The sequence below is a fragment of the Anomalospiza imberbis genome, chromosome 3 (assembly GCF_031753505.1).
Source record: "Anomalospiza imberbis isolate Cuckoo-Finch-1a 21T00152 chromosome 3, ASM3175350v1, whole genome shotgun sequence".
In the NCBI taxonomy this organism is placed as follows: domain Eukaryota; kingdom Metazoa; phylum Chordata; class Aves; order Passeriformes; family Viduidae; genus Anomalospiza; species Anomalospiza imberbis.
The window spans coordinates 74772147-74795234 of record NC_089683.1 but is presented as its reverse complement, the minus strand read 5'-3'; the positions used below and the strand labels follow the sequence as shown (position 1 = coordinate 74795234).

Genomic DNA, 23088 nt, shown 5'->3' with positions numbered 1-23088 from the left:
GCTGAGTATTTGTTATTAATTTTTTCTTTAAACTATCCTGATCTTTGGTTTTGAGGTATTTTTATGATATCTAGCCCTGTGTCTAACAATCTAACCTGCCTAATAACATCCCCAAGTAATTTATTATGGTTTCTTCTAAATTCCTTCGAATTCCTATTATGGTTTTTTCTAAAGGGATTCTATCTTTTTAAAGATTTTATTTCAGACTTCTTTGTGATAAAATCATCTCTGATTATCAGTGGCTATTATCCCTATTAAAAACAGCTGGACATTATATGACTTAAGGGGCAATTTTCTAAAAGAATAATTGATAAACAGAGGAAAAAAAATGGTAAGCCATGCAAAACCAATAACAGAGATGACGCAGCTGAAAGATATATTTTTACAAAATAAAAGAATGGGCAATGGTAATGCTCAGAAATGTCTGGAACAATATTCTGCTGCAAAAGGATGTCTAAACCAAACTGATATATTTGACAGCAAACTGACAATTTAAATTACTCATCATCAAAGAAGTTTCAGAACCATTAAAACTGGCAACATAGTACTTTGTTCAAAATTTCTATACTTTATTTTTCATTTGTACATTTTTGAGATACATATTTTTGGACTATACATATAGGGAACGTTTTTTCTCCTTATGTTGCATATTTGTCTACAAGTTGCATTTTCAATAGGAAGTGTTTCAGTGAGGCCATTTTAGTATTTTGATTAAAAATATTTTCAATGTACTCTCTGCACACTATTTTAAAATATCAATTTTCATTCCACCTGGGTTTAGAAAAAGAAAATTTAGAATTTTTGCCAGGGAATAGTTGTGTTTCTTGACTATGCGTAGCTCTAGAGATGGAATTTGATAGAATTATTTTAATTTTATGATCCCACCTGAAATACCTAAAGAGTGCAGGTTCAAAAATTTAATTTTCCACAAAACAAAACCAAAATACTTTTGGGGTTATTTATCTCCATAATTCCCAACTTCAGAAGTCTGCTGCTTCTAGAAAATGGACGGATGTGCCAAATTCAGAGCAGGCAGCTCACAGCTAGGAAAGGAATGTGATCAGGAAACAAATGGGCAGACACACAAATGGAGGGAAAGTGAGAAAGGGTTGCATTTGACAGTTGGTTGACTACAGAGCAAACTGCACATTTCTAGCTCAACTCCACCTTTCTCTTTGCACTATCCAGCATTAGTGCCTTAAGGAAATGGACTCAGTGTTTGCATCAGCATGGGTGAAGGAAGAAGGTAAAAATAATGGAGATGGATGCATATGGAAATGTTGTCTCCAAATTTCATTACTTTCATTTTCTTTTCAGTTGAAAATTATGTCTTTGCAATACTCTTTATAAGAAGGATCTAACTTTTCCTGTGCCCTTTTAGCCACAAGAAGATCTGATTACTTGACATTCTTGTCATTAAAATCTACCTTGTATTCTAGCCTTTTCTTAAAGACATTGACATTTAATGCTGATTATTTGCATGATTAGTTTGAATTTCATGATTTTCATCAGCATGGACTTGTCTCTGCTCATTTTGTAACAAATGGTTTGTTTTAAATATAGGAGTTTGCAAAGTAATATTTTTTATTGTTTAGGGGAGGTTTTTTTCTTTGTTGAAAAAAATTTCAAATGTGATTTTTTTTTTTTTAATTGCATACCTTAATACTGTAGACCTTTAAGCAGAACAAAAGGCTCTATGCTTGCTTCTGGATATGTAAGGTGGGCATGCCTAGCTCAGAATAGGCAATGGCACAGCACATTTCTATTTTTTCACTGATAGATATTCAAACAGCAGATTGCTGGACTGCAGGAGGAGCTCAAGAGAACTGAGCCCTACTGGCGTACTGCCTGCAGCAAACTGAGAGACCAGGTTGAGTTGCTGACGAGGCAGAACATGAAGCTTCGAGATTAGCTCAGAGTTTCAGAACATCAGAGACGGAAAGCAGTAAAAAACCCCAAAGCTATGAATTCCATGGACAGAAAATCAGAGACCCTGGTACTGGAAGACACTATCTGCTTAATACTGTTTGAAAAATTCAGTAGTTTTACTTTGGAGCTGTCATGTGTGTATACTGTCCCTCCACTCCTGCTCAGCCTGAAGCAGGGAAAGTCAGCTCTACAGTGAGCCATGTTAAAATGCACTCTTTGTGTGGCTGTCTTCCACCTAGACTTTTTATCCACGAGGGGTGCAGCTTTGCCAGCTGATACAGTCATCCTATCATAGACGCTTAGGTCAGATGTCTCCCTCCACTAACTAGGAAGGAAGTCTAGGCAACTAATTTACTTTCAGTACCTAAATTAAAGCCTCCTAAAAAGCCTCCTAAAAATAATTCTACTCTTCATATATATAGTGCCATTTAGCTTTTTGATAAAACATCTCTTCAACATGGAAAAAATATAGTTGGACCTTCTATTAAATCTTAGTTCTTATTTTATGCTGTAAACTTTCTGGAAGGAAACACCAAGAGTGGCCTGCATTACAGAGGCACAAGTTGGATTCTTGAATAAGAGTTATACTGGCATGAAGCAGGAGGGATAAACAGGGTGGAAAATATAGCTGGAAAATGTAAATGTCTTTGCTAAGCTCTGGAAATCAAAATTATTTAATCATAGGTTTACAGAGTGTCTTGTAATTTTTTTATTCAATATTCCACTTGTTTAATGTACTTGTAGGATTTTACTTGCTTCATTAGTATTATATTACTGAGTAACTTCTTGTAAGAGAGTTAAAGGAAATAAAAGTTACTCACTTTTTACACAGGAGAGAGCAAGTCTTGGTGAAATTAAATAGTTCAGACTAGAATTCAAAAAAAACCCTGAAATTTGGGTTGAGTGGATAATTTCTTTTCCTTGTGTGTATTCAAGGGAGAAAAAGACATGCTTTGAAGGGTCAGTTTCATCCTATGTGTGTCAAGGAAACTAGAAAAAATAATTATGTCTAGATGGTACAGTCTGAGGAGAGGTACCCTACACTTACACAGAATGGCCGAACCTAGAAGAAAATAAAATTGAGCCATTTTCTCTAAGGCATTTCTCTAATTTTCTAACCTAATTTCTAGTAAGGTATCTTTTAAAAATAATAGAACCACCAATGAACTTGTCGTTTGCTTTATTGGAGTGAGGAAGTTTTGTGTCTCTTTTTTTATTTGATTGTAATGTACTCGTTAATGAAATTTTTCGCCTAACACTTAAATTTCATTGAAAATGTAATTTGAAGTTAAATTTCACTCTATTTTTACCTTTCCTGAACCAAATTGCTCTTATGACTCATCCTTTTATAGATTGTGAAGGTCAGAAAAAAAAATCTATTAGTCACAGGTATAAAATTAAAATCCATATAAATTCCAATACAAGCAAGGATAAGAAAAAGCTAATTGACTTCTGCTGTTGGCCAGATTTCTGTTTTATTTGTACTGCTTTGCTGATGTAAAATTACTACTGAAGACACTGAATATTTTTGTTGTGTGAAAGTAATACTAGGATAGTGTATATGGAGATGCTAGGACAGTACCTACAAAGTTTTCATCTAATACTGGGGACTTTCAGACCCTAGCAGAAAAACGTGGAATTTCATTCATTGTATTTAAATATCTTAATCTTTATGAAAAGAAAATGGCTTAAAATTTGTATCAGATGGCTTTGAAGGCTGCTTGATTCTACTAGGTGTGACTTGAACTTGAAATTACATATTTATAACAAATTCTCCACTAGGTTTCAGAAGTTATTCTGCGAGGGACAGCATCTTCATCCAAACCAAGAAGAAAGTTCATGGAGAGATAATCACAAGAGCCACAGCATCTCTCATGTGGTGCTGAAGATATCTTTGCAGAAACACTTCCTTAGAGATGTGAATAAGAAGGTATGCATCTCTACTGCCAGTAGTCACTTTTCCAGAGTTTCAAATATGTATTTAAGAGGATGTTCTTTGGAATCAAAATTTCCACAAATGAAAGTGTATATAAGCATGATCATGTTTTCTTACTTGTGCATAATTCTACATCAATTTTCAATTTTCTTCTGGTTTTGCAGTAGCAGGAGAAAAAACTTCTTTTCCCCCTCTTTTCTAGACCAAACTGAATTGTGTGTTGTTCTCAATGAGTTTTCCTAACTTGTTGCACCTTCTACTCCACAGGCTGACTTTACACAAGGCTATACTCCACAAGGCTGAATCCCCTTGCCTTGGCAAACCATAAATCTAGTATTTTGCCATTCTAGGCTTTACTTGCCAATATGTAAAAGTGTCCTTCGCCCAGTTCATCTCAGTGGGAAAACCACTCCGATTTTTACAAGTTGTGACAAGTTAGCTCAGTATGTCAAGTGAGATGCTTGTTTCTGGCTGGTGTGCCGATGACTGCTCCTCCACAGCCATCTTATCACATTTCTAACACATCTCAATTTTTAGAATTTAGATATCTAACTATCTCTTTATGCTTTTCTTTCTCTTTGCTTTGTATTTCTTGTTTCCTATTATGGGCACCTTGGATATTACAAGTCCTTTTTCTCACTTTTGGTCAGATTTGGTTGAAATCTATGCTTTGTACAAGTGTACAATCTCTCTGAAATTCATCTTCTCTACTGGAAACTATCCCTTTGGCTAAAGGAAAACTTAGATTAGCCAACACACTCTGCTCTCTGCCTGTGTAGGGACTGAAATAAAATGTAAAAGATATCAGATGAGAAGGGAGGCAACTGTTCCACTATAGTGAGCATGACAGCATGTGTTTGAAAGTCACTAGACAGTAAATTCAGTGAATTCTATACAGTTCCAGATATGAAAAGAGATATTGATAATTTCCTCCTATGGCACACAGCCACGGGCAATAGATATTGTGACTTCAGCAACAGTTTTGAGAAGGGGAAAGTTGAGGACAGCAGACTTTTGGGCTCACTGCTCTCTAGGCTTTCACCATCCAGCCAGGACTGGATCCAGTCCAACTGGAATCCAGCACAAGCATGAGCTAGACTGGTGGGCATAGTGCCCAGATGTCCTGAGTGAACTCTAAAATGTTTGACAGAGACACATGCTCTTTATCTGATCTGATGGCACAGAAAGACTTTACAGTGAAAAGAGTGGCTGCCAGTTATTTGACTCTAGAATTGAAGTCTCAGGTAAATGGAATGTTAAACAGAAGCCCAAAATCCGTGACATAGCAGTAGATCTGCACAGGGTGACTCACTTGTATTTTCTTTGCATTTGAGCTCTTTTGATAGCTGGTGGATGCTTTTCCTCACAGATCCTGTGAATATGGATAATTCAGAATTTTGGATATAGATAAAACAAACTATCATACTATTTCTATCCAAAATTAAGAAACAACACATCAAAGTGAATGGGATAAGCAGCAGAAGAGTTGTCAGGCATGGGAATGGGCTGAACAGGGAAGTTGTGGAATCACCATCCTTAGCACTGTTCAAAAAATGTGTGGATGTGGCACTTTGGGATATGGTTTAGTGATGGACTTGACAGTTCTGTGTCAATGGTTGGAACTGATGATCTGAGAGACTTTTGCAACCTAAAATATTTTATGGTTCTAGGATTGGAAGAAGACATGCATGTCTTCTATAATACATGTAAAACTAGCTTGGACTGATGAGTTTAGTCACCTGTAACCAAGAACAAATTGACAACTGACTTTTTTTTTTTCAAATCTAATAGAATTTGAGGATAAGCACAAAAAGAGTTGGCGAGCAAATCTGAGTAACGATCAATACGAGTTAAAGACAAAAATTTTTTGTAGACATGATTTTATGATATAAAAAAAAAAAAAAAAACATAACCAAGAGAAGATGCACATCTCTGGAAAAGATGCATTCTGGTCATCTATAATACTTTTAAGGATGATCTCTATTTGTGCTGTAACATGACCTAGCTAGTGAGTAACTGTTCAGTTCAAGTTGTACTTTAGTGAGACAAGAAAAATGTCCATTTTAACTGCACATCATTAATTATTCTTTCAGACTATGAAAGAATGAACAGATGAGCCAGAATAGTTATTATTTATTAGTTATTAATATTTACTAACATGGATCCTCTGAAAACAACTTGATTTCTGAATGCAGCTCATTACCTGGAACAAGTTGCCAGTTTCCTGCCCAATGTGCACCTATGGATAGATTTTCATTATTTCAATGAATAAACATGAATTCATTTGCCTGGCAGGGTTGGAAGTGGAGGAGGTGAGGGGAATTCCACTGAAAGGTATACTGATAGCATTTCTTAATGATTCAGCCAAGGTCAAATATGTTTACTTCCAGTCTTAGATGGGTTTTGCTGTCTAATCTTGCAAGGAATTTTGATGACCTTTGAGCATGTTACTTCTTTGCCTATGAACGTTCTTGCTGACAAATTACTAACTCTGAAGCAGGGAAGGTCTGTGACTATGTGAACAGACTTTCATAGCATTTGAACTTCACTGCTTTATCCATGTGTAGTTGTTGCTTTTTCTCAACTTTTTGATTTGTAGGGGGACTGTGAGCCCTACATGACACAAACTGTGATATTTGAAGATAATAAGAGACCCTTATTTATGGGAATTGACAAGTGAGAGATATCTGGGAGAATTTGATGAAGAACTGGAGGTATTAACAGCTGGGAGGCAAAAGCTCATTAGAAAATATAACTGATTATTGTTGAGCATGACGATCTAGGAGAATATATTTTTAGAATTCCTGTGGTCTAGGTGGACACTCAATAACAATATCTCCTTCTGTTCTCCACTGCCTTCCTGATAGCATAGATCTGTAGGACTACAGGAATTTCATGAGGTCCCTGCTTTTGCCAAGAGCAGGATCAGTGTCACTGATGGCAATTCAAACTGTGTTTCACTAGCTCCCATGACAAAGATACAGAATGAACTGCCTACATGTTCATTTATGAAGTTGGGTTTCATAACTAAACTACACCTCTTTTGTTGTCACCAGCTGATCTGGTGATTAAATTTTTATGTTTTCAGTGAAGATTGGAAAAAAATTATCTATCTTGTGCATGTTGGGATGCTGCTTCTTCCTCTAATCCTGTAGCCCCTTTACACCAAGGGTCTGCATTTACTGATCATCCACATAGTTCCAATGAAGAAAATTGAGAAAATTTGATGGCTTTGTTTATGAAAGTGATAGAATTGAGAGAATCTTTATCAAGAATGCAGTCATGTGTGATTAGTCCAAATGCTTAGTATATGAGTGTCTTAAAAAATGCAGTGCAAAGTTGTAATGGTTGCCTGGGATACAGCGATGGCTCTAAATTTTAAAATTATCTCTTAGAATGACATTCCTCTGAATGAAAACATAGACTGCATTTGATTCATGTAAGCTTGTCTGGATTCCTTTGACATTATTGCTTTAAAAATAGGTATGCTAGTGTATGCAATGCATAAAAAATGAAATCTGGCTTTTACAATGGCATGTGTAACAAGCTGGAGTACTAGCACTGTTCTGCATGGATGCTCCTTCAGGTGAATTGGCTGATACATCTCATCATGTTCATGGAAACAGTACTACTTTCTCTGACTCCATCTTGCCATAAAATATCTTCTATTTACAAGTCTTATGTAAAGTTTTTAAGAGCCTGAATTGCAACATTATTTCTATAATAAACCACAAGGAAAACAAATGCTGCCACATGCTTGTGTCTCACTGAAGCTGATGAATATTTGAGCTGCTGTGGCCCTACTGGCACTTTCTGAAGATGGTAAGCCAGCTGGCTCAAAACTAACCAGGCAGCAAGAAAATAGTTCATCTCTGCCTGATTCTACTCAGTGAACAAGGTTAATTCCCCTCTGTAGCTGCTGATGGGAGGGTCTGGAAACATGTGGCTGTGGACAGAAGAAAAGGAGTGAGAGTCCAGGAGTCTGGGCTGGAATTGGTTTGAGCTGCTGTGAAACTGCTCCAACAGCTTTTCAAGTTGTTTTAAATTATTTGGCAGTTTCAATCTCGAGATATTTAGCAATGCAATGATGGATTGCATGCTCTTTCCTTCTATCTCTCTGCAATATCTTAGCTAACGTCTCTTCATCAGAAATAGTCTTAAAGATCCTTAGGTCTATACCATTTGTCTCAAGCTGAAGTCCCAGGCATATTTTGACAGTTTGCCCATCCACTTTTATTTGAAAACCTGATTATGTTTGAAGAACTTAGACATATCCATAGACTCTGCCTGCAGAAAATATCACCAAATGTAAAATATAAATTATATTCTTTTTAACAATAAATTCTATTAATTTATGTGCTTTCTCGCAACCTTGTCTGAAGAGCTAATCAGTTGACTTTCTCCTGCTGAGAACTGTTTTATTCTTGGAGAAAAAAATTAGCCTTTTAAAATCCTGCAGTTTTCTGGTGTTGCAATAGGATTGCTTTCTTAGCTCTTTCCTTATAAGCATACATTAAATTGTTATGTCATTTATTAATATGAATAAGGCATCACCAACCACAGCAGCAGCAGATACCCTAAATTTCACTGATGACATGGAGAAAATTTTATAGCCATCAAACATTGACCATTGCTATCAGAGAAGGAGCAGTGCAGTCTTCCTGTCTGTGCTTCGCTAGTCCCATGTTCCTTGAGCAATAGCTCATGGACTTGAGTAAATTAAGTTGATGGCAAATATATTCTTTTCATTAATAGCTTACACACATCTTCTCATGCAGCCACTCTTCAGTGTGTGAGACATTTCAAAATGAGAGTTATTGATGCCATTTCTAACTTTTTTTGGATTGTTTCTTTGTTTCTTACCATCGTATACTTGGGAGCTGTAAACACCTGAGAGTCATTGTGTAAATCCTGTAAATCCCAAGTATCTCATGGTGGTCATGCAGGAATATGTTATGTTTTCTCTGTGCTCTGCTCTAAGATCTGCATTAAAAATTGGGGTAATGCTTTTGAGTCTCCTTGATCTTTCCAGTTTAAACAACTGCTATCGTTTGGTTGAAAATTTTTGCATCTCATTTCCCTTCTGTGGCTCACACATCCCTCAGGGTCCTGCAAGTCTTGTGTCAGCCTTGATTGATGGAGATGTATGAGATCATAACATAGAAAGGTCGGACATCCAGGAAGTAAAAATGAGCTGTCATACAATATATTCAGCTCAGTTGTGATAACCTAGAGAGAGCTGGCAGGGTGGTGGGACTGAGGGATGAGAGCCTTTCAGCAGCTGCTGGCCTCACACTCTGCCCCTTGGATTAGCCTTGACTTACATTGTTGTCCAAGCACAGAAAAATGTGGGAAGCAAAACCAGACTCCAAATGTAGAGTTATGTATAAAATGTGTGTGTGTTCTTGAGTGTGTCTTTGTGGATATGCCCACACACACAATTAAACATTTGCCTAAAGTTTTATCCACTTAATGATGTACCCGTTGTAGGAGGATTTTTTAATGCTATTTGAAGATATTTATATTTACTTAATACAAATGTATTTACACCTTTTAGGACATAAATAGGTCTGTGCAAAAAGCTGATCCTTTGAGATTAGTGATGAAGGAACATCAAGAAGAGGAAACATCTGACTGTTCCAGAAGCACAACACCAGCTGGCAGGAGGGACCCTTCATCAGGGAAGACTGATACCTTTTGAATCAGACAAAGTAAGCCAGCAGCAAGGTCTATTTAAACTGCCTTTATTTTATTTTCATGATATTGTCCAGAATCTGTATTGGGATCCTGATCCCCACTGCTTGGCCTTCTTTCCCTGAAACTGCAGATTTTGTCAGTAATTATCTAAGAGGCTGTTCATACATGCTCTGCAACAGTCTGAACCAAGCTTAGACACCTGTACAGTATCCACACACAGACAGCTAAGCTCCTAGGAAGGAGAAGTGTATGGCACACTCTTGCCATATCACTGGTAGCTCCCATAGTGAAGTGAAGCATGACTGTAAGGCAGGGCCTCTCCATTTTCCTTCAGGTTGTACATCAGCACTCTTCTACTGGAAGAAGATATAAAGGTAGGAAGTCACCTGGAGCTGTCTCACAACAAGTGGTTGTTTTAAGGAGCCCAGCTCACCTTCCTGTGTTAAAGGTAAGTTCTGTGGAAGCCTTCTGCCTGCTTAAAATGGTCTACAGATGCCTTGGAGAAACTGGTCCCTAGCTCTTGACTCATAGGGAATGTGAGTCACTAAAACACATCTATGATTCTCAGAAGTATTGTCAAATTCATATTTTACAAGAGAGGGAAAGCAGATTGTGCTGCCACCTACTTACTCACTGAGTTTGTTGTCCCAGAGGTTCAGGAGGTGGGAGAATGGATGTGGACTGCATTTCATTTTGGTCCAGGACAAAGCACCTTTGGGAAGATGGACAAGCTGTTAGCAAACATTATCAGCGTAAGAAGCAATGTACTGCAAGACTCTGAGAGCTAGCATCTTTAAAAAGCCTGAGATAGGTATGGAAATGTTTTCATCAATATTCATGTGCTTTCAAGGATCCCTTTTTCTTTAATTTTTCTTACAGGGACACTTTTGCCCATTTCATATAGCTCAGAAGACACTTTCCTCTCACATAACTACAGGAAAGGAACTTGCAGCTTTGCACCCTGCAAGAACAATGAAGAAACAGAGGTATTTTGCCATGTAACTCTATAAAATAGAGTTACAGTGAGTCTGTGGTCTTAGTTTTCATAAACAGCATGCTAACTCTCATTCATTTGACAACAGTACTCTCCTGGCTTTATTATTTTTCCTTTACTCCTTATATAAGTGCAGTCTTTAAGACAATATTGCAATGGCTTCAAATAATATGTTAGATTCCTTTGTCAATATATTTCTGCACAGCTGTTGAACATTTATTTTGTTAGCATTTTAATTTTGTCTCAGGAAGAAGCAGGCCTTAAAAAGACAGGAAAATTGCTAAGAGCTCAGAATAAAGTGGCTTTTGTGACCACACACAAGAGAAATGGCAGAACTGCATATGACAACAAAGTACCTACAGACAGTTCTCCTGCTTTTCTGGATGATGAAGTAAAGGTTTGAGCTACTTAAAATTCCAGTTCTTACATGAGCAGCAACTGTGTTCTTTCCATCTGTGAGGAGAAATAAAACACACTAAGAAAAAGAAAGTATTCTGTTCCCACTTCCTATGCTATGCAGTAGACACTGCTTTAGAGATGGATCTGGCAACTTTAAGCATGGTGTTTATAGTTATTTAGTGAAGCATATCATTGCCTTGTGGGGAGCAGTTCTCCCTATTCCTTCAAAATTCACCACATCTTCAAACTGTAATTAACATCAGCTTGTAACTGCCCTGGATGCTGTGTGCCAGATGTCTCTTGACTTAAGGCTCCTTTACACACTGCCAGATGGCAAAGAGCATTTGTGGTAATGGTAAACTGGAACTGTAACATCCAGAATGGCCCTTAGTTACATAGATAGCACTACCTAACAGCTAAGAGCTGTGTAATTTGTTTTGGAAGAGTGACTCTAGCTAATACAAATACCTTTCTTTGTAAATCAGTAACCCAACACTCAGAGATAGTTCTGCTCTCTGTTCCTGTGTTTATTCTCTCCTTTTTTTGCAGCATAATTTTGCCAGAATGCACTTTTATCCCCTCATTTTTGGACTTCCATTTTGCTATCTTTTGCTTTGCAAATGGAAGAAAACTGGAATTAATGTGCAGCATTTCTAGTTACAAATAAAATAGGAAAATTCATTGCAAATATAAGGCAATACCTGTAAGAAGGGAATCTTTCTTCTGTGTGTGAAAGTAAATAAATTTTTTTGCACCATTGTTTTAAGTTAGTGAATATATTTTTACAACATTTCTGTTTATATAACACTGACTTTGAGGTTTTCATAATATAACCTCCAAAATCAATATTATCTAGAAGGTCAAAGTTACATTAAGGAAGGGGAAAGCATGTGGAAGAGGTGCAGGAAAAAATAAAGTATCATGATGGAAAGGTAAGAGAAAATAGCTTTTTTTTTTTTTTGGTTGGGAGATATTTCATTTTTGTGAAAATTCTGATAAGACTGGAACAATATGACAAAGATGTAGTCCATCTTCTGGTTAGTGTAGTGCCTTCTTCTTTAGTGTTACTAAATGAATTATACCATGGTATTTAATATATACTGAACAGAAACAACTGCAACAGTAACACCAGGCAAAATTATTAACCAGAGGCTATGCTGGGTATGAAGTCTTCTCTGACTAGTGCATTTTCTGTAGAAGACATATTAATGACATTATTGCCTGCTGTCAATAAGAAGTCTCAAGCAAATTTTTAGGTCTGTGCATGCAGCCAAAATTAATTCTGTAGCACTGAAGGTCCATACAGGGTTACTTGGAAAGAAATTGTTCTTAACCTACCACATCAGCAATCTGTGTTAATACATCAAGTTCAATCATTTTGATTCACTCAGTCCAGAACCAGGCATCTCCCAAGTGACCTGCGTGGAATATGTGCAAGAATATATGAAATTAATCTGGTCAGTAATTCACTAAAGTTGGTCAAGAAGAAACCTGATTGTCTTTGCTATTGCTGCAGGGATGTGTACCTTATTTTGCTTAACATTAAAACAAAGTGGTGGGGTGAGAACTTGGAACACGTGCTACAAGTAAATTCATCTTGTGAAAAGAAAATTTCTTTTATCCTCATTTACACACAAATGAGGCAAAAATAATGCCTGTTCTGCAGAGATATCTTTTGAAATAGAAAGATGTAGTATGACTTCCTTCAAGATTGGAAGGAAGTGCAGTGCTGTGCAGTGCAGTAGAATTTAATTGGAAGGCAGTGCAGTGCTGCTCATTTCCTTTGACTTCATCTGCATTGGATGCTCTGGGTGTTTGAAGGTAGAAGAGGTGCTTTCTGATGGACGCTAAATCCTCACTTTCCACAATGGTACTAAAAAGGAGATTGGTGCTGATGAAAGGATGATGAAAGGATCATCCAATGGAGATGCAAAGAAGATCATGCCAGATCAGAGGGTGGTGGGTAACTTTCCGTTTTCTTTAAGGAAAATAAAATGATTAACTGATTTTCCAGCGAGGTTCTGTAATTTATCTTTAGCTATCAATTCTGAGAGAAACTCAGAGATGAGGAAGGGTGTTGGTTTAACAACCCTGAGCAGTGAAAGTGCTTCATCTACAAAGACAGAAATGGAAAGGCATGAAGGTAACAGTCAAAGAAGAAACAAATGTGTAGCTGGCTGAGCAGGAGACTAAACAAAGGTAAGGGACACAGGCAGCCATCTGAAGCAAGGACTGGTTTTTATACATTTGTAGAGTAGGTAGTATGGAGGTTTCTTCCATGTCGGCATTATGTGAATATAAATAGCTAATAACAATGGGGGCTAAAGTGGAAATTAGTGAGGTCTTTGCAGCACTGGGATTTTTTAAAATTAGTAGTTCATGGATGAGAGCATAGAGGTGGGAGGATGACTTTCATGTGCACACTGTTCTCCTGCAGGCTACAGAGGTAGCATCATCTGGACACAACTATGAGGGTGAATGAGAGAAAGGAACAGCAATGTGAACATAGCTACTTTTATGGATGACAGATGCAGAATATGACCTTTTAAAGATGGCTTACTTTTGAGCACATTGTTATGGTTGAATCTGCTTATGCAAATATTGTGAATATGCTGCTATCATCTCACTCTCCTTCCAGATTTATTATTAGGCAGGTGCACAGATAACTCACACTGCTTATCCATATGGCCTGAAGGTGTTGCAATTCCCTAATAATCAGATAGGTATGCAAGATCTCATAATGTGAACTGTATGTGCAGATTTATTTCTATTATGAAAGTGTGGTCTGAATTCTGACTCCAGCAGATTGGGTATTTTCTTGCCATTTCACATTGTCTTTGCATTTCACTTTCAGTATATTCCATCACTTCACTTCTCAGTTTCCTCCTACAAAGCAAATATAATAATGGAATGTAAAAGTAGCTCTTCCAATTCTGATTATCTGTTTATGTGATTCTTTAATTTCTTTTACCAGTATTGCGTATATAATTCACATCCTACATACCACAATGACCCAAAAAATATCCTGATCTAGTTTTATGTAAGGCAGCCTGAAAGAATACTAGACAGACTTTTTACATCCTCTTCTCTACAGAAAAACATTTTCCCGATGGCACACAAGAAATTGTGTTCCCAGATTACACAGTGAAATGGCTCTACAGTGATGGACTGAAGGAAACTTTTTTCTCAGATGGCACAGTAGTAAAGGTAGAAAAGTAAGTCCTGTGTAAATAACAGGGACCACACTCTGGACACAGGTACAGCAGCACTGACATTTAGAACTATGGCTGGATTTTGCATAGCTGGGAAATTTCCAGATGAAGGGGAAAAGGATTTGTAAGATAACAAGGATTTTGCAAGAATGTGGCACTGAAAATTCAGTTCCACCTTGAATGATAGGTGACAATTCACCACTGGCAAAATGACTGTGAAATATTCCTCATTTAGTTCCATGTAACTTTACACTGGCCAGAGTAGCTGGGAAATCACCAGTTGTCAGTGTTAGCTATATGGATACTAAAGGACTCAGGATGAGGGCTCTTGAACTCTATTCCCAGGTGTTTGGCTCCCCCTCTAATATTGGGCAAGGATTGAGATTGTCTCAGTTGGTTACAATATGATGTAACCATGCTATTAAAACCAAGGCTGTGGATTTGATCCCTGAAAGGGTTATTCAGTTAAGAACTGGACTTGAGAGTCCTTATGGGTCTCTTCCTAGTCATATTCTGTGAATCGGTATTATCTCTCTATTCCTCCATGCCAAATGAGAAAAACAGCTTTGGGACTCTTACACGTTTCTTCTGGGGAAGAGGAAGGCTCCTGCTGTAAAAAAGATTTTCTGCCTGCAAAATGCCTTGAGATTCCTGCATGAAGTCATGTAAAATTTGGATCTCACCATCCGTTAGCTATTATATTATGTATTGAAGTCTTTTTGTGGGACCAGATTTCTAATGCCATTCCATGTAAATCCTGAGGTTTTCCACTTGACTTTATTTTCCTATTTCATTGAGTTATGTTAGACAGCTCTGTGAGACAGGTTAATAAAAGACAGTGTTTTCTCATCACTTCATTCATTGCTACTTCTTTCAGGAGCAGAGATAAACTATGGGTTTTCAGTGATGGCCAAAGGGAGATTCACACTGCGCAGTTCAGGAGGAGGGAGTAGCCGGATGGCACCGTGAAAACTGTGTTCTGGAATGGCAGACAGGAAACCAAGTGCTCCACTGGACAACTCCAAATCAAGGATGAGGAGGGTAATCTCATCCTAGATAAGAGATGATTTCACCCTGCAGAAGGCTGTGCTGTACATATGTAGCTCAAAGCATTTTTTGGCAGGTCAGAATTGTTAGGAAGATCTAACTTGTGAAAGTGAATGGATGGATCGGTAGGACTGAAATTACATTGGCTCAGCAACTGGTGCTTAGATTGGAGTAACATTACCTGAATGAAATGAAGACTGAAGGAGATGCTGTCACACCCTTTTTCTGTATTCAACGTTAAAACAAATACCCACAGTACTTCTCACCAAAGTGTTTCTTTCATGGTACTGATCACATTTTCTCTAGTGTTTCTGCAATTTGTTGTGAAAATTGCAACAATTAATAACTATATTATAAGAACCCCAAATATACAGTTCAGTGCTGCCTTATGCTGACTAAAATAAATCTACATGGGTATTTATTTTCTGAGTTAATCATCAAACAATGTGTGGAAATGATTAATGTTTTCACTTTGTTTGGATTTTTTGGAGCAGAATTTCCCAGCATGTATCAAGACTTATCATGAGCTGGACATTAGACCAAAACCTGAGCAAGAGTGAAAAGAACAGTCACAGCTCTGGATGTTCCTTCTGACCAAAGTTATTCAAAATTTATATGATCATAATTTAAAAACTCTGCCTTATGCATTTGAAAATAAAATGTAATGTTTATTCCATCTTAGTGATTATTCTGGACCACAGATATGGATCTTCTGAATCTTCTTCCTCGAGCAGTCTTTCCTCTGTGTTGCTTTGTCTTTGAAATAACCTTTCCCACTATTCCTTTTATTGCTCCAGTAGTGCAAAAATATTTCTGGTCAGTGAATCTCTCCATCTGTAAAGTTCTTTGGATGGCATTTGATACTTAGAGGGATTAATAATTTATCAGATGTTGCTTTCAGCTCTTTTCCCCATAGACTGCCTGTCAGAAAACCATAGAATAGTTTGGGTTGGAAAGGACCTTAAAGATCATCCAGTTCCAACTCCTCCTGCCATGGGCAGGGACACTTTCCACTAGACCAGGTTGCTCAAAGCCCCATCCAACCTGGCCTTGAACATTTCCAGTGAATTTTTTCCAAATCACTGAAACTCTTCTCTTGTAGAGCTCAGCTCATTACCTGCCCACTGACTGAGATAGCAAATTATCTCCTTATGCCCTTCAAATTCCTGTAGTAACAAATACACTCTCACAGCATGCTGCTTTAGCCTTTTCTCACACCTAAGTGCAAAAATTGCAATATTTTGCAATTGCTCCCTCTTCTCTTCTGTTTCCAGGGGTTCAGACAATCAGCAAATCACCACTCAAATTGCAGAGCATCTTTCAAAGAAAGGGCAAGATGCACTGCTGGTATTGATCATACACATACTTCAGTTTATCAATTTAATTATGAAGATGTGATCAGTTTGATATCAGCTGGTGTAATGGTAAAATTGTATTGTTTTCCCTTAACTGCTTCATAACACTCCTGCTTTCAACTACAGAAATAGTTAATATATTTTATTTGTTTTGTAAAAGAAAACTCTAACTAAAATAAAATCAAGACATCATTCTCTTCCATGTGTTTCAGTAGGAATTTCAGTTTGTGCTACCTTATGCTGACCAAAATAGATCTATGTTGATTTTTTTTTTCTCAATTAAGCATCATAAATAAAGTGAATGTTGCTAGTGTTTTCAGTTTGACTGAGAAACTAGATATGATACCAATGTTTTATAAAGGACCATCGTTTTTATTCCCAAGAATTCCTCTAACAAAAGGTCCCTGTTCTCCTGTTAAAATGCTGATATTCTTTTTGTTTCTGTAGTAAATCAGTAAACAGGCTTTGCTCACAGCTTTTAGCCTTAAATCACTGTTTACTATTCAATAACCTGTCACTGAATCACAGAATCCTGTGCATAAGTAATCCCTCCTAATTATAAACTAAATAAGGAACAATTTTGTTATCATGCTTCTTGCTCCTTGCTTCATTCATTAAGCACTCTTGACTCTAATTTCAGGAAGCATTTTGGAATAATTTGGCCCTGCACAATGTGTGGCACATGGGGAATATGTGCAAGGCAGTCCCTTGAGCTGTGCACAAGGGTGACCCTACTGAAGATTTTGTAGCACTTTTGCCAGCCTGTGTCTGACCATCGTTTTACCAAGACTCATTTTTTCAGGTGATATTTTACAGTAAATGGATTTTTGACATAAAGGGCACACATTGGATTTGGAAACAAGGAAGCAGGAAATTCATCCACATGAATGACAATCTCTGTCAGGTGTGTTATAACTGAGAGTTCTTCATAGATGAGCTCTGACACATCCCACTTTGTTTTTCACAGGCTGATTCTCACACCCTCTCCTCCACCTTCCGCTTGCCTCAGTTAACCAGAAGCATAGCTCTACCATTTATAGTTCATAGCTGTAGGAACAAAAATAATCCAAAAATAATCCAAATTAAGTGTGACTGTATATTGTGCTTAAACTGTAGCAAGACACGTAGCTGCTTTTCGATGTTTTTTGTCCTGGAGGATTTACAATGAAATTTTCATTAATCCTTCAGGGAGATGGAACATATTTGGGAATTACCACTTTTGTCTTTTCACAGATTTTCCTCATATTAGCAAAAACATGCTACAGTCAGGATTTGCCCTCAGTTTTTTTCACATTTAGAATATGCTGTGACTTGTGAACAGAGCTAGTTCCACTCAGACAGCCAGGGGTGTGGGCCTCTGGTCTTTGTCAGAGGAAATGTATGTGTGGTTAGCTCACAGCTGCAGAAGTCAGGTGTAGGTAACCAGCAACTGAGTTGGGCAGACTTGTGTGGAGAATGCCCAGCCTCCTGGGATTTGTTTATTTTTAGCTTCACCTTTTGCTTGAAAGGGTATTTTGGGCACACTATTTTTTCCTGCATCTGAGAAGTCAGTGTTTTTCTTGGAAGTGCTCTGGCAGTTTTCTTAGTTAGGACAGCCACCTTAGGAATCGATCCTCTTGCAGCCTGCAGGGCAGGTTGTAGAGAAGAAGCAGAAGTACATTTGGCCACTTTTTCATAAGCAAGTAAGCCAGGCACTCTCACCAGCTTTGCTCCAGGGCACACGCCTTCTGCCAGCCTTCATCCCAGCTACTTGGTTTGGCCTGCAAGTGTCAATCTGCTTGTAGTTCGGCAGTTCAGCAATAATATGGAAAAGTTTTCTTCTCACAGCGTCATCCATGGAACAGCCTAAACACAAGGCTGGATTTTGGTTGAGTTCTAAAAGCCGGGGTTTGAATTTGTCATAAACATTCTCATGGAGATGGAACTCCCGCAGCTTCAAAATATCTCTTGTATCATAGTCACCTGCGTTCACTTCCATCTTACTTTAAGATGACTATCTTTGCACTGCTGCATTACTGGCACATTATGCTAACTCAGTATGTTACCCTGCTCTGAGAAAACTCTCTTGGCTAAGGTCATAAAGCCCAATGCAAAACCAACAGCAGACAGTAGGAAAATGCCTATTGATTCCAGTTCTCTTTTCCTCCTCTGACATGTGCTGATTTAACTCACTGATAATCTTCTGCTATTCCACCAATGAGCTCCTCCAATTCCTGAGGAGCAGGGTACCTTCTTGTCTCATCACTTCCCTCTGAAGGAAATAATGCTCCATAGAAATATACATGGATTCTAAATGAAGTACCATTTCCCACTGTCTACAATGGTAGTGAGTGATGGACCCCACCTATTTTTTTGAGTAGGAAGTGCATTTTGAGCTACATTGCACAGGGCAATTCTCATCTAGACAGCTCATGAAATGTGCTCCTCCCTACCCAGCTAGTTCAACATACACAAGACTCAAACTAAAGACGTGTTCAACTGGCTGGTGGCATAGAGGAAAAATGCCAGTGGATCTGTAGATTTTTTCTCTCCATTTTATTTTTCTGGAAACTTACAGTGGTGAAATCCAACAGTCTAATTGTCCCTGAAGATTAGACTCTGTATTTGAGGCAGAGAGTTTTTTGGATGCAAGACGAGTGTTTGATCTGAGGACCATTCTGACAAAACATTAACATACCAACACTCACCTTCTCTCAGAAAGTAGCAAGTAAAAAAATACAAAGTGGATGGTCTGTATGCTAGACAAGACACTTTCACATCCTGTTATTGTAGTGGCATGCTTGTTTTTTCTTTTCAGGTTGAGTTTTATACTCCAGAACAAGTAATCTCTTCCTTTCAAACAACTACAGAAAAAAAAGGGAAAAAGTCACACTTGGATATACTGCCATGAACAATATGCAGTTGAGTTGGGGAAGGATACTTTTCTATGGGAAAAAAACCATTTAATTGAAATGGAAAACTTTTTTTCCCAGAGAAAAAATGTAGTCTTTTGATAGCTTTAATTTAACTTTAATTTTCTTTTTTTGAAAATGTCAGAATATCCTCTTTTCATTTTTTAAGAGACAATGGTTCAGGAAGACTTTTTTAAAATGCCAATTTAGTTTTAAAACTAAAAGCCCAAATATGAAATGAAATGCTTTGCCATTGTCAAAATGTAAATTAACATAATTCAAAAGTTTCACAAGTCACAGAATAGTTAGGATTCTAATCACTTTATTTGAATGTGGAAAAAAAATCTTTTGGGAATGAAAAACATGTTTCTCTCTCCACTCTCACATTTGGGACTCTCTCCTATGATGTACCTATGTCATAGCTGTCCAATGCATAGAGAAGTGTCCAGGAGGTTTTTCAGGAAGGTTGGGAAGCAGGGCAGTGCAGTTAGAAGCATAAGGTTACCACAGGACTTTCTTTCCTGTGAATCCTTTGCCCTGTAGTGTGTGGGCTAAAAATCGTCCTGGACCATCTCACATTCTCTAGTGAGGGAATTGTTGCCTAAAAAAAGAAGGGATTTGAAGCAAGCTTTAGTCCAGGGTGGGAGGAATAAGGCTCCTATTGGAAAGAGACTTCAGGCATCATTAATGGCTGCGACTGTGGCCAAAATTTGAACTTCTGTAAACAATGACTTTCCACAGAGCAAAATAATATGTAATTCTCTATTCCAATATTAATATGTATATGAATCTATTTAGTGATGTTCTACAATTAGACTTGGAGTAACCTTCAATCTCAGTTTTAAACTGGTTTTGGAAGGGAGGCAGCAAGATCTAAACTGCACTGGTATTATTGCTGAGCATCCCTTTATAGATAAGAGACAGACTGAAGTTGAATTATCCTTAGTGAGAGCTTTCCTTGAGTGAGGGCTCATAGGGAACAGGAGATAAACTCAGTAAGCAGCTACTGAAGTATGGTCATGATGGAATAGGACTTACAAAAAATGCCATGAAGGAGTAGTAGCCTGGCTGTGTCTGTTGCAGTCAGTCATTCTTTTCAGCCCCAGAAATTTGAGGGCTTGCTGCTGATCTTACATATAAACCTAATGTGATGATCCCAGAAAATGATGGTTATTTTTCCTTTCACTATCTTTCCTGGGAATTCTTTGCTTTGCCTGCTTATTAAACAGCACTACGCCACATGCTAAGTAAAAAATGAGTAACAAACAACAAGCAAACAACAACCAACCAGAAAACAAAAAATACCAAAAAACTCAACCATACCAAACTAAACAAGACTTACAGTAGCTCATTCAAATCCAGGAGCAAACATTATAAAATTAAGAAAAAAATTATGTAGTTTTGCACAGCAATGGTAAGAATTTGGATGAGTCACCTTAAAGACTGCAGTTAGCTTTGTCTTTTCTGCACTGCTCAGCAATGCTTTTAGCAGTGTTTCTGCTATTGAACATGCAGCCAGTGTGTGGTACACTGTGACAACACAGTCTCTACTAGGTAATCATAAATTAAGCTGTTGATAGTGTCTGAACAATGAAGTTTCTTTGGTAGTTTGTTTGTATCACCTTGTATTAATGAACTTCTTTCATACCTCTGGCATTCAGGGAATGAAATTAAACTTCAACATTCAGGGAATGCCAGTTTACAGGCTCACCAAACCTAGATATAACAAATTTCTGCTTCTATTTCCCAGATAATTAAATGCCAAGATAGGAAAACAAACCACTTTAACTAACAAAGAACACCTATCAACTTTTGGGAAAGTTTTATCACATGTAAGCAGAAGCTCTTGAAGCGCAATTATGAAGCACTGACTCTGCAATTAGGCATTGGTCTAAATGAATGAAGATAAATTTCACTCACTTCACTAAGTATAAATGTGTGCCCAGGTGAACCCTCATCTTTTCACCAGCCTTCATTCCCAATGGGTTCTATGTTCAGCCCCTTCCTTAATAACTTGTAAACCCACCCGTGAGTTTGCAGACATTCATCCACAACACAGAAACTACCACAGCTGTCTCTGACCGTGCTCCAATTTAACACCCATGTTCTGCTGCTGCCAACCAACACCCAGAAGCAGAGAGCTTGTAATCATACAACCAGAATATTTTGGGTTGGAAGGAACCTTAAAGACCATCTAGTTCCAAACCCTCTGCCATGGGCAGGGATACCTCCTGCTAGCCCAAGTTGCTCAATGCCCCATCCAGCCTGGCCTTCCCCATGAGGAGAGCAGAATGCCGTTCTCTGTGACACCATGGAACACAGAGCATTCAGTAGATAAACACCAACAGGCTTATTACCCATTGCCTGACTTAGAGCTCTTGAAGGTTTCAGGCACACGACTGAGCTGTGCCTGATACATGACTGAGCTGGGAGGGATTCATCTAGCTACCCCTTCAAACCCCAAAGCTAGCGTCCTTTAAGGCGGCTACACCTGCTCTTGTTAACCTCACAGAGTCAGAGTCAGACTGATAAAAGTTATTGTTTCACTGCAAAATGAAAACTGTTGTTGGGGGTGAGGTAAGAGCTTGTCTGGTAGTGAAATGTGGTGAAGCAGGGTGAGTCTGCCTGCACTCTGCTGCTGGTTGAGGCCTCAGCACAGACAGACCTGTGCTATTTGCTGCCTGCAAGACTGAAGCAGGGCTTGTGGAGTCTTTCTTGGCCATGAGAGAGCAGATGTCTTGTGCCACAGCAACCTCAACTATCATTTATTTTCATGCATTTCAGTGAATATATGTTGCTAGCTGCCTAAATACTTTTTATATATACTATGCAGCAAAATCCCTACAGCCTTTCCAATAAACAAAACCATATAAGTTTTATAACTGTGTATTGGCCATGCATAAAAATGTAAGTGGCAATTTTCATTTAAGTCATGTCCAAAACTGATGGGCACCTTTATATTCATCCTGTCCCAGGCAAAAGCACGTTCATTGCATTGGTGCCTGTAGCTGTGGCTTTCATTCCCAAGGTAACAGAGTTTTTCCTCATTGTCCCTGTGCATTGGAACAGCTGTCATTCAGGAAATGACTACATAAAGTCCTGTGAAAAATCAAGAGTGAAAACCAGCTCCTTAAACCATAGGCCATAATGTCCTATCTTCTGTGCTGATTCAGTGTCAGTGATGCTGAGGTCCTCAACAAGGTCAGAACACCTTTTTCTTGCTCCTTTGCCCCGAACTTTTATTGCTGAGTACGGCTTCATGTGGCATGGAACATCCCTTTCATCACTCTGTCTCAGCTGTCCTGGTTTTGTCACCTCCCAATTTCTTGGGCACCTGCAACCTACTCACTGAGGGGGAAGAGTGGAGAAATAAAGAAAACCTGGATGTTCTGCAAACACTACTCAGCAATAGCCAAAACACTGGTGTGTTATCAACACTGTTTTAGTTGTAAAAATCTGAAACACAGCACCATATGGTCTGTTACAAAGAAAATTAACTCCATCCCAGCCAGACTCAGTACGGAAGTAAAAAGAGAAACTACATAAAAAAAAAGCTATGTAGTGTCTAGGTAGGGGTCATCTTTTTGTTCTGAGGTTGTAGAGCATCTCATGTAGCAGGATCCTGACT

At 38.1% G+C, this 23088-nt stretch overlaps 1 long non-coding RNA gene and 1 pseudogene across 2 annotated transcripts; one reads left to right on the top strand and one right to left on the bottom strand.

Moving 5' to 3' along the window:
- Window positions 1–15453, top strand: part of LOC137470022 (centromere protein J-like) — a 28792-nt pseudogene extending 13339 nt beyond the window's left edge.
- Window positions 15454–15861: 408 nt separating this feature from the next.
- On the bottom strand, window positions 15862–21166 carry LOC137469945 (uncharacterized). 2 transcript variants are annotated; one of them, XR_010996816.1, is made up of 3 exons: window positions 21109–21166; window positions 20499–20602; window positions 15862–16135 (listed from the first exon to the last, which is right to left on the bottom strand). It is a non-coding gene; the product is annotated as an uncharacterized lncRNA (long non-coding RNA). The 2 variants fall into 2 exon arrangements; XR_010996815.1 differs by lacking the exon at window positions 15862–16135 and adding an exon at window positions 18276–18414.
- Between the last annotated feature and the right edge of the window lie 1922 nt (window positions 21167–23088).